Consider the following 11,579-nt stretch of genomic DNA (forward strand, 5'->3'; position numbering starts at 1 on the left):
GAGTGTTTAAAAGTTTGACAATTTGTTCGGATTCGAGAGTGGGTCGAAGCCATCGCTAGTTCGAGCCAGACTTTCCACAGGAGTTGGGGCTTTTATTCCAGCCTCCATTAAACGGACTACATTGTTCTGACCCGTAGTTTACGTATAATTTCACGTTCGAGGGGTGGGAGAGAGCGGTCACGTTTCGCTTTGAATCCGACTTTTTGCACCTTCGCGTCCAAAACTGCGAATCGAAACACGGCACAATGAGCCGTCCCCTACCCCTTCGGATTTGCGATTCGATTTATTTTACAAAGAACAATTAGCTCGATTGAACGTGCATCGAGCGGGGAAGTACAGTCGATGAAATCGATATTGATGATAAAAAAAAGTTCTTCAAATTGAACATCGGATATTTAATTCTACGCTATTTTAAGACCTACGTTCTTTAAATCGTTCTGTAAATTATAACATAAACTCATATTGAACGAAGAGATTTCAAGCTTTCGAAATTTAGATAACTCGACTAAATTAAACGCTACTTAATATTTTAATTTACGTATTCAAATGTAAAATAGTATTTATTGCTCGAATTCTCGAATTTGAATTTCTAAAAAAATTTATTAAAACGCAAAACTTTTATAATTCGTAATTATACGATTATTTCATTAAATTAAAATTGCAAAGATTTTTTTTTCAATCAAAAATTCAACTATCAATCACGACCATATTTTTTAATATAAATTTAAATTATATAAAATACAGAGATCCATTTAAAAAAAAAAAAATTTTTTTATTTCCCAGGAATTTTTTTTTTTTTCCTTTTTTTTTTTTTCCTTTTTTTTTTTTTCCTTTTTTTTTTTTTCCTTTTTTTTTTTTTCCTTTTTTTTTTTTTCCTTTTTTTTTTTTTCCTTTTTTTTTTTTTCCTTTTTTTTTTTTTCCTTTTTTTTTTTTTCCTTTTTTTTTTTTTCCTTTTTTTTTTTTTCCTTTTTTTTTTTTTCCTTTTTTTTTTTTTCCTTTTTTTTTTTTTCCTTTTTTTTTTTTTCCTTTTTTTTTTTTTCCTTTTTTTTTTTTTCCTTTTTTTTTTTTTCCTTTTTTTTTTTTTCCTTTTTTTTTTTTTCCTTTTTTTTTTTTTCCTTTTTTTTTTTTTCCTTTTTTTTTTTTTCCTTTTTTTTTTTTTATTATTTTTAAAATTTAAAAAAAAAAAAAAAAGGTCGACAATTATTGAAATCCATCTCCATCGATGGATCCAAGCCTGCATCAATTAACGAGAGACCTATCCTATATCGATTTCACCAACTGTACACTCACGGACACAAAGATATCGAGATCCATAACGCGGATAAATTCCATTTCTCTATCGTCCCGAAAGATTTGTCCCTCTGCGAGATAGTAATTGACTTTTCCATCAGGCTCTCCCCTCGTTTCCTCGCATATCACGCGCGCCGGAAGTCGATAAAACGGATTCCAGGGACAACAAATTTTCAAGCTTCGATCCTCATTCTGCCTCGAACACACACGTATAAATATATATATATATAAACGATAAATATTTTATTCCCTTGCGTAAAAATTTTAAGAACGTTTTTCTGGCCAGGATTGGATAACAAAAATCGTGAAAACGGGAAACGCCGGAACTCGAAAGGAAATGGGATTAGAGTAGTACACCGACCTCTGGGGGCAGCAGTATATAGTTAGAAACGAGTTTAAAAGTTAGGTTAGATTGTTTAACGAGTTTTCAACGGTATCGTTTATTTTCATTCACGGAATATTTTTATTCAGTTTCATCAAAGTAGTTGAGAGGTAGCACAATAGCGATTGAGGTTAGCTTAATATCTAGGAATTGGATAAGTTAGATCGATTTATTTATATTTATAATTACTTGAGGAGAGGAAAAAAATGTAGGATAAATAATTTCTAAGAAAAAGTAACTCAGTTTACTCAGAATCACTGTTGAAAAATTGTTGTTAAATTGTTATCAATTTGGAGAAAAGAATTATTGATATATAACTGGCAGGACAATATGGCGTCGTGATACGTGGGTATGATAAAAGAAATGTTGTTTTGATAAGGGAAAGGGATACATTGAATTTCGTTGTTATTACGCAAGTGGCGTAAACAGGCGGTGAAGCGCATTTCATTTCATTATCGCGGCAATTTACTAAAATTCATTACGGATTATCGTGCAACCCGCTCGATTCCATTACTGGGCAGAGATAATTAACAAGCACCCTCTTATCGACGAATCGAATCGCGGTAAAATGATCATCATTCGAGTCTTTCTTTCTTTTTTTTTTTCCTTTTCTTTTCTTCGAAACATAACCTCGATATCGTATATTATAACATGGCTACAAATTTCTATAACTTGTCCCAACTTAACGAATGTCTTTATAAATAAAAGACATAACTTCAATTTTAACGAACAATTAACAAAAGGTAAAGAAATTTCTATCGAACTTAACGATATGGAATTTCATTCGATTAAGACGATTGAAAGATAAAAATAAAATAAATAACAACTAATAAATATGTGTGTCGTGTCAAAAACTAATATACTCCAACGTGTTTCTATGCTTTCCCCAGCACGCTCGAATGAATAAAGGAAAGAAGTTGATATGGAGCGGGGTGGAATTTCAACGATGGACGCGCGAGGCGGGCACAGAAACTATGCGGAAGGGAAATTCCATGGGGTAGAAATATGCCGAGGCCGTGGCGACACGAGAAAATGGTCTTCGACGCGGCTCTTATTGGAAAATTCATGATGCGCGTATACACGCGATACACACGGGGATAAGAGATCCTAGCTCCGTTTAATGGCGTCCGAAATTTTCCTCGATCTTCTCGCCCATGGTCAAATCTTGAAACTTTAATTTAATATATACTCGAATCTTTTAGAAATGATTCTGACGATAGATTTCGATTAAATTCTTCGAACGTATTATTCGAAAGTTCAAATTAAGTGAATCACAAATCCTAGTTCCTTTTCATTATCCTAACCTATATATTAATTTAAATTCTTATACTTTATTATACTTTCGAAATGATTCTACGATTCGAAGATTAAATTAGGGAATTACAGATTCTAGTTCCTTTTAATTAACTAACCTATACTTAATTCAAACTTTTTCGAAATGATTCTACGATTTGAAGATTAAGTTAGGGAATCACAAATCTTAGTTCCATTTAATGGCGTTCGAAATTTTCCTCGGCCTTCTCGCCCTTACCTTAAAATTTTAATTTAATATATACTCGAATCTTTTAGAAATGATTCTGACGATAGGTTTCGATTAAATACTTCGAACGTATTATTCGAAAGTTCAATTTAAGTGAATCACAAATCCTAGTTCCTTTTTATTATCCTAACCTATATATTAATTTAAATCTTCGAAATGATTCTACGATTCGAAGATTAAGTTAGGGAATCGCAAATCCTAGTTCCTTTTTATTATCCTAACCTATATATTAATTTAAATCTTCGAAATGATTCTACGATTCGAAGATTAAGTTAGGGAATCGCAAATCCTAGTTCCTTTTTATTATCCTAACCTATATATTAATTTAAATCTTCGAAATGATTCTNTGAAGATTAAGTTAGGGAATTAGAAATCCTAGTTCCATTTAATGGCGTCCAAAATTTTCCTCGATCTTCTCGCCCATGGCCAAATCTTGAAACTTTAATTTAATATATACTCGAATCTTTTAAAAATGATTCTGACGATAAAAATTCGATCAAGTACTTCGAACGTATTATTCGAAAGTTCAAGTTAAGTGAATCCTAGTTCAATCCTACAAATCCTAGTTCCTTTTTATTATCCTAACCTATATATTAATTTAAATCTTCGAAATGATTCTACGATTCGAAGATTAAGTTACGGAATTACAGATTCTAGTTCCTTTTAATTAACTAACCTATACTTAATTCAAACTTTTTCGAAATGATTCTATCGATTTGAAGATTAAGTTAGGGAATCACAAATCCTAGTTCCATTTGATGGCGTCCGAAATTTTCCTCGGCCTTCTCGCCCATGGCCAAATCTTGAAAGTTTAATTTAATATATACTCGAATCTTTTAGAAATGATTCTGACGATGGGTAAAAATTCGATCAAGTACTTCGAACGTATTATTCGAAAGTTCAAGTTAAGTGAATCCTAGTTCAATCCTACAAATCCTAATTCCTTTTTATTATTCTAACCTATATATTAATTTAAATCTTCGAAATGATTCTACGATTCGAAGATTAAGTTAGGGAATTACAGATTCTAGTTCCTTTTAATTAACTAACCTATACTTAATTCAAACTTTTTCGAAATGTTTCTACGATTTGAAAATTAAATTAGGGAATTACAAATCCTAGTTCCGTTTAATGGCGTTCGAAATTTTCCTCAGCCTTCTCGCCCTTACCTTAAAACTTTAATTTAATATATATTCGAATCTTTTAGAAATGATTCTGACGATAGGTTTCGATTAAATTCTTCGAACGTATTATTCGAAAGTTCAAATTAAGTGAATCACAAATCCTAGTTCCTTTTTATTATCCTAACCTATATATTAATTTAAATACCTTATACTTACGAAATGATTCTACGATTCGAAGATTAAGTTAGGAAATTACAGATTCTAGTTCCTTTTAATTAACTAACCTATACTTAATTCAAACTTTTTCGAAATGATTCTACGATTTGAAGATTAAGTTAGGGAATTACAAATTCTAGTTTCATTTAATGGCGTTCGAAATTTTCTTCTCAATCCTTAGCCAAACTGAATTCATCCTTGAAACTTTAACTTAATCTATATTTAAACCTTTTAGAAATGATTCTACAATAAGTAAAAATTCCATCAAATACTTCGAACCTGTTATTCGAAAGTTCAAATTAAATGAATCACAGATCCTTTTAATTATCCTAACCTATATTTAAACCTTTTCGAAATGATTCTACGATGGATAAAAATTCGATCTTAATTTCACGTCCAAAATAAAAAAAATTCGATCAAATACTTCGAACCTGTTATTCGAAGGTTCAAGTTATCGAATCACAATTAAATTCAACTCAACGTTACGTTGATTCAAGTTGGTTCAAGCGAATCTAATTCAGTTCTAATTATACTTAAACACTGTCTACCAGGTCAATATTGGACTAGATTTACCAAGTCTACGTTAAACCAATATCGAAGGTTAACTTTTAATCGAAAATCAAATTAATACTAATAATACTAACAGACACGAAAATTATTTGAAATCCTTTCAACCCAATAAGTCAAATCTTAATTCCATCGTTCCCTTCGTGCTCGCTTCGAAATTCAAGGAACACCCGGTATACGTTATCGAGCGGCAGCCCCCGATAAAGGGAGAAATAGAAATGGTTTCGCGATCGGTGCCAAGGTGGATGCGCGTTTTCACGCGATGAGCTTCTGACGTGGAATGGTAAAACGAAGCCAGGCAACCGAGAGAAAGGAAAGAAAGGAGGGAAGAGGGTGCAGGGAAGGGAGAGCAGACGCGGCGCAGACTGGGGAGAGAGAGAAAGATAGAGGGGAGGGAGAGAGGGAGGAAAAAAGTGTTCGCAGAAGTGGTCCTCGATGAATCAAAGCCTCCCTCGGTCTATTCACCAAGGCCTCCACTTATCGCCCGTTTTATACGGGCTACGCCTGAAAAACCGTTCCTGGACCACGTTCCAAAACCTTTCTTCTCGGCTCACCCTTGCCCTTCGACCCTTCCCTCTATTATTAATTGCTTTGTTCGATCTCTGCTCTGCGAGACGTCTTTCGAAAGTGGCTCCCCCGAAACGCCATCGAGAAATATATCCGAGAAGAAGTGGAGAAATTTAATTTGGATGATATTTGAAAGAAGTTGGATTCGAGAATCTCGTTGGGTTTGGATGGGTGTATTATTAGTTTAGGCGAAAGGGAAATAAAATAGATTGGAAGGAAGTTTAGGTTTTGATCTCAGGATTGTGTTCAATTTTAGTTAGAGAATTAATAAAGAAGAATTTTAAAAAATTCTATTCAATTGTTCTTCTATTATTTTACGTGTCAAATAGAAATCTATATTAGTTGTATAGTGAAAAAGTGTAGAGTGTAGAAAAAAACTTCTCTAACAAGGAAATTAATGGATATTCATTGCCGAAACATACAATTTTGAATCAATTTAGATCCTTGATTTTACTACTTTATTATAATTATGGGTTTGGATGAGTAATTTAGATGAAAGAGAAATAAAAATTAGATTTAGATCTTAGATTAGATTCATATTATATTCAATTTACGTGTGAATCAATATAAAGAATTTTAAAAAATTTTGTGAATATCGTTTTATACACAATTTTAGAGATTTTTCGATGAGAAAAAAATCATTGATTGTTTGTTGAAAAAAAATCAAATCATAAATTCCTTTTCAATTTAACATTATAATCATTTACAATATTCATTTATTTCTATATATAATTATTTATTAAAATGCTTAAATATATATTCATAGCTATATTATAATATATATTGATCCACTTTTTTAATATTTCGAACAATAAATTATCATCGAAATAGATATATATATTCCAAATTAAACAACACGATTATTCGAAAAAAATTTCCACTAACGTCAAGAAAAATTGCATGTAAAATCCGTGCAAACGAAATTCCATATCCAGGATTTAATCACGAGAGGGCGTGTCCTATTCGAAAGAAATTCAAATTCAAAAAAAAAAAAAAAAAAAATTCCAATTTCCCTTAGAAATGATTCCCCGACCCATTATCGGGCCAAGAAGGGGCGAGGATAATCCACACAGTCGAAGCAATTTGATCGATGCGGAATATTTACACGCGAACGTTCGTTCCATCGTGGTTTGCCAGAAAGGGCGGGAACACGGCTGGATGAGGAGGAGGGGGAGGTAGATTTATTTCAACGGCGAGCATTCGTCGAACGTTATTCCAGAAGTTTCTGGAGAAAGTGAGATACGCGAGTAGTGAGATCCAGGGGGTTTCGAAATAAATTAGCGCGTAGAACCACCCCTTTGATTATTTACCGCCCCCTCCTTCCTCCTGTGTCAACTCGAGGATCGATTCGCCACTTCCTGTTCTCCACAGCCTTGTGACGTCATCTTACGCACGAGATCCTCCTCTTGTGAAGTCGGTTCATTGCTCGACTTCAACTACTGAGAAGAGGGGAAAATGGTCGATTTGATTTGACATATTGAATGATCATTTAAAACGACTATATCTATTATTATTGTTAAATGTAGATTTTTTAACTTCATTTTGTTTCCATATATCCAATCTATCGAATTTTTTTTTTATTTAAAATAGTAAGAGCAAGGATAAAATTGATCTAAAATGTAATGGATTTTCTCCATGGACTTTTCTCCACTGTGACGTCATCTTACGCACGAGACCCTCCTCTTGGAGGATCATTGCTCGACTTCAACTACTGAGAAGAGAGAAAAATGGTCGATTTGATTTGACATATTGAATGATCATTTAAAACGACTATATCTATTATTATTGTTAAATGTAGATTTCTTAACTTCATTTTGTTTCCATATATCCAATCTATCGAATTTTTTTTTTATTTAAAATAATAAGAGCAAAGAATTAATCTAAAATATATTGATACAATCTACACTTTTATGCAATTAATATAATTCTCCTCTTCTAATCGATATAAAATAGTAAGAACAATAAACGTATATCGTGAATGGCTATGATGTTAAATTGAAAAGGAAATTCATAATTCGATTTTCTCAAAATGAAAAAATCTACAATATTTTTTTTTTCAAATTTTCCTGATCGATTTTCTTAAAAATTAAATCTCATAAATCACATCTCCATCCATGATTGGATGCAAACATGATATGACAATGCTTTCGTTTCGCGTAAAACGAGATTCACATTTTTGCGAATGTCGAAAATAGAAAAAACGGATACGCGAGAAAAGGAAGAATGAAAGAAAGGAAAGAGGAGAAAAGAGGTAATAATAATAATAATAATAATAATAATAATAATAATAATAATAACGATCCCGTTAGTAACGACTAGGTAACAAGGGAGGAAAAATGGACGATAAGAGATGGTGTCTAGATCGAAGGGGGATGAACGAGGCGCGTTTCGCTCGTAAAAAGTTGGACCACGTTGTCCGAAGAAGACCAAGCCAGCCTTATTGCGCAGCCAAGCGGCTAGGATGCCGGAGATTGTGTAGCTCGTAACCTCCACTGTCCCTCTTTTGTCGTGGAAACTGCTGGAAGGGAGCCCAGTCGCCGAGCTTTATCACTGCGGAGTGTAATTCGAGCCCCCCTCCCCTTGATTTTTCAAAATTTATCGAGGTCTATGAGGATTGGTTGGTCAACTGACGGCCATACTGTGTTTTATCCCTCTAAAATTTTGTATAAAATTTTGTATAAAATTACGTGGAACGTGAGAAAGAATATTTTAAATTATAATATTTGGATAATATTTTACGAAATATTTTACGATGGATATCGGTAGTGGATGCTCAACTGTTAAAAAAAAATGTTCGTTAACTCGATTGAAAAGGAAAATAAAGTTAAATACTCGAACGATTGAAATGGAGAGAGTTTTAAGTAGAAAGCATCGGTCGTTAGTCAGACAATTTCCAAGAATGAATAAATTTTCCTAGATTTCGAAATTTCAGGAATCTTTGTCTTCTTTTAATGTAGATGAGAAGAAAAAGAATCGAATACTTATAAAAATATGGTATCTATTAATCCTACAGAATCACAAAAGTTTAAGTAGAAAGAATCAATCATTCGTCCTAAGAATGGAAAAATTGTCTAAACTTGTTACTTAAATCTCGAAATTTCATATATCTGTAAAAAATACAATTCACTAATCTTCAAGTACGTTCAAAAAATAGAAAAGTTTCTCAAACTTTTACAAATTTCAAAATTTCATGAATTTTTATTTTCTCTACACTATCACATAGAGAACTGTCAACAAAAAGAATCACAAATTTAAGTAGCAAGTATCAACCACAAAAAAGCTTACTTCTATAAATTTCAAAATTTAATGAATTTTTACCTTAAAAATCATATCAGCGAAGCACAAATTCAAGCGGTAAATATCGATCATTAATGAAACGCGTTCCAAAAATGGAAAAAAAACTTTCCAAACTCCCACAAAGCCTCGAAATTTCACCAATCTCCAGTCTCTCTGTAGATTTCCAATCTTCCAAAAAAAAAAAAAAAAAAAAAAACTTTTCCAACCCCCCCAAAACCCCGAAATTTCCCCAAACCCCCGGGCCCCTTGTGAGTTCCAAACTTCCAAAAAAAAAAAAAAAAAAAAAAAAGGGAAGGCAAGAACCTATGAAAGAGTCGGTGGTGGTTTCGAGGGTTCGAAGTGGGCGCAATATTTCACGGATGAATCCATCCTGGGTGCTGTACTTCGTCGGGGCTGTACACCGTGTAATTAGACACCGACGTTCTAATTCACCAGGTCCAAGGGAGCGGAGTATTGGTTTTCACCTCAGCCCGCGTGTAACGAGCCGAACTCCCTAATTGAACTCCGCAGGAATGCTCCTAGGATGGAACATTCCTCTCCACCTGGGTCACAATACGTGGATAACCGTGGACGAGCAATGCGGCGACAGGCCGCATACCTTCGGTCAACCTCGAATATTACTCTGACTGATGAGAAGTCAGTCCGTCTTTCCATTGGGTCTAACCTCTCTAATGGATTTATTTGTTAGGAGACACTGAGGATTAGTTTGGAAGAAAAATGATTGTAACGGAATATCTTAGAATTAATAAAAGAGTGGAGAATTTTCTGAGTAGATATGTAGATTTGGAATTGAATTATTATTGAAATTGAAGAGCTTACAGTCTGTCTAATCCCTGATTTAATCTTTTTAATGAATTTATTTTGTAGAGAGATGGAAGAGAATAGAAGATGAATGATAATATGAAAATATCTCAGATATAATAATGCAGCTAAGTGAGAATTAGAATTGTGTTTTTTAATAAATATGTTTCCATATGTCCTAATACTTGCATCTTTTTCAAATTGACATATACAGATCTATTATATAAAAAAAAAATATTAATATATTAATATGATGTTTTAATTTAAAAAAATGCTAAAAATACTAAAAGAATATAAAATTGTTTATTTTTTAGGCACTTGAATTTGAATGCTATTGAAATTAATCAATTTGTTTCTTCTAGTATTTGCAAAGAATTTATAAATACCTTAGAAGAAAAATGACAACATATGTTTTAAATCAATGAGAAGCTAAATGAAAAGCTATATTTCTATATTCTCAAAAGAACATTAAAAATTCCCTTATAATATTCTACTTAAACTTGTATCCTGCTTCAATCCCTTGAAATATATTATATCTATTAAATACCAATTTATAACTACAAATAAATAACTTAGAAGAATATTTGAATAAATTCTCACATTCAATCCTACTAAAAATACACTAAAACCATCAGTCACAAAAAAAATCCTTCCAAATCAAAAGTGCAATTTGCCAATTTAAGTCTTACAACGCGTAGTCCAAAATCTTTCCACAGGAATGTAGAGAATCTAGGATTAAAACGAGGTCGAGAAAACTTTCGGATCTGCCGCATCGATAGAGAATCGTGCACAACCACCCAACTCGTTAAACCGAGGACTCGTAAATCCGGTCTCATAGTTCCGATCCGTCGAAATCTCTAGGAAACGCATTTTCCCCGCGACGAGGAGGGAAAAAGTTGGCAGGATACGGCTCGAACTCGTTCAATTGCGGCATAAACCCTGTCTCGGCGCAGCTTCAGCCTCGAGAGCCCTTATGTATTTTATATACGTTCGCATAAAGGGCATCGCGGCTCTCGAGCGGCACGGGGAAACACAAGACGTTTCTCAAAGGACCAGCTGTTCTTCCTCCTCTTCCTCCTCTTCTTTCTTATCTTCTCTCCTCGTTGCTTCTCGAGGAATCGTGGCGACCAAGGGTGGAAAGGAGGAAAGGGGTTGGTTGGTTGCTCGAGTCGACAGAAATAAGAAGCGGGCGGCTCTTGCTCTGATTTGCAAAGGTATTTCCGGAATTACTCTCTCCACGCTTTTTTCTTCTCCTTTTTCTCTCTCTCTCTGTTTTTCTTTTATCTGTTTCGTTTTGTCGTTTCTCTTCGATCCGAACAGAGATTTTTTAAAAAAACGAACCAAGTTTTCACGATTTGTTAGGTTAGGATTTATAGAGCATCGTTGATTTGGTGATTTCGTCAAGATTTCGCGAAGAATGGATCCTGTAAGTGATTAATTATAATCGAGAAATTTAATTATGATTCTTCGAAACGAGTGTATAATTGATAGTAATGAATAATATATTCGAAGACTTTTATGATAATCAAGTTTGAAAACATTAATACGAGATTTGATCAAAAATTTCGCTTAACCTAATTTTCAAATAGAATTAAAAAGCTTTGAACGAAAAAAAATTTGTTCTACGTTTCTTACTTACTTTTTGCACGTAGAATAACCTCCTCCTGCCGATTATTCGATCCAAGTATTTAGACATTTCCATTTAAAACTTTATACAATCGATAATCTTGTTTCAATATCATCACTCACCAAAAAAAAAAAAAAAAAGAAAAAAAGGAATATAGACAGACTGCAA

General features: G+C 33.1%; 1 protein-coding gene and 1 long non-coding RNA gene across 3 annotated transcripts in view; both read right to left on the minus strand.

The window, feature by feature from the left end:
* Positions 1–11,579, minus strand: part of LOC102679605 (alpha-mannosidase 2) — a 78,773-nt gene that overhangs the window by 55,145 nt on the left and 12,049 nt on the right. The window lies entirely within an intron of this gene.
* Positions 11,068–11,543, minus strand: LOC116185083. The gene is made up of 2 exons (XR_004149839.1): positions 11,424–11,543; positions 11,068–11,208 (listed from the first exon to the last, which is right to left on the minus strand). It is a non-coding gene; the product is annotated as an uncharacterized LOC116185083 (long non-coding RNA).

This window comes from Apis dorsata, unplaced genomic scaffold, assembly GCF_000469605.1.
Source record: "Apis dorsata unplaced genomic scaffold, Apis dorsata 1.3 scaffold_5, whole genome shotgun sequence".
In the NCBI taxonomy this organism is placed as follows: Eukaryota; Metazoa; Arthropoda; class Insecta; order Hymenoptera; family Apidae; genus Apis; species Apis dorsata.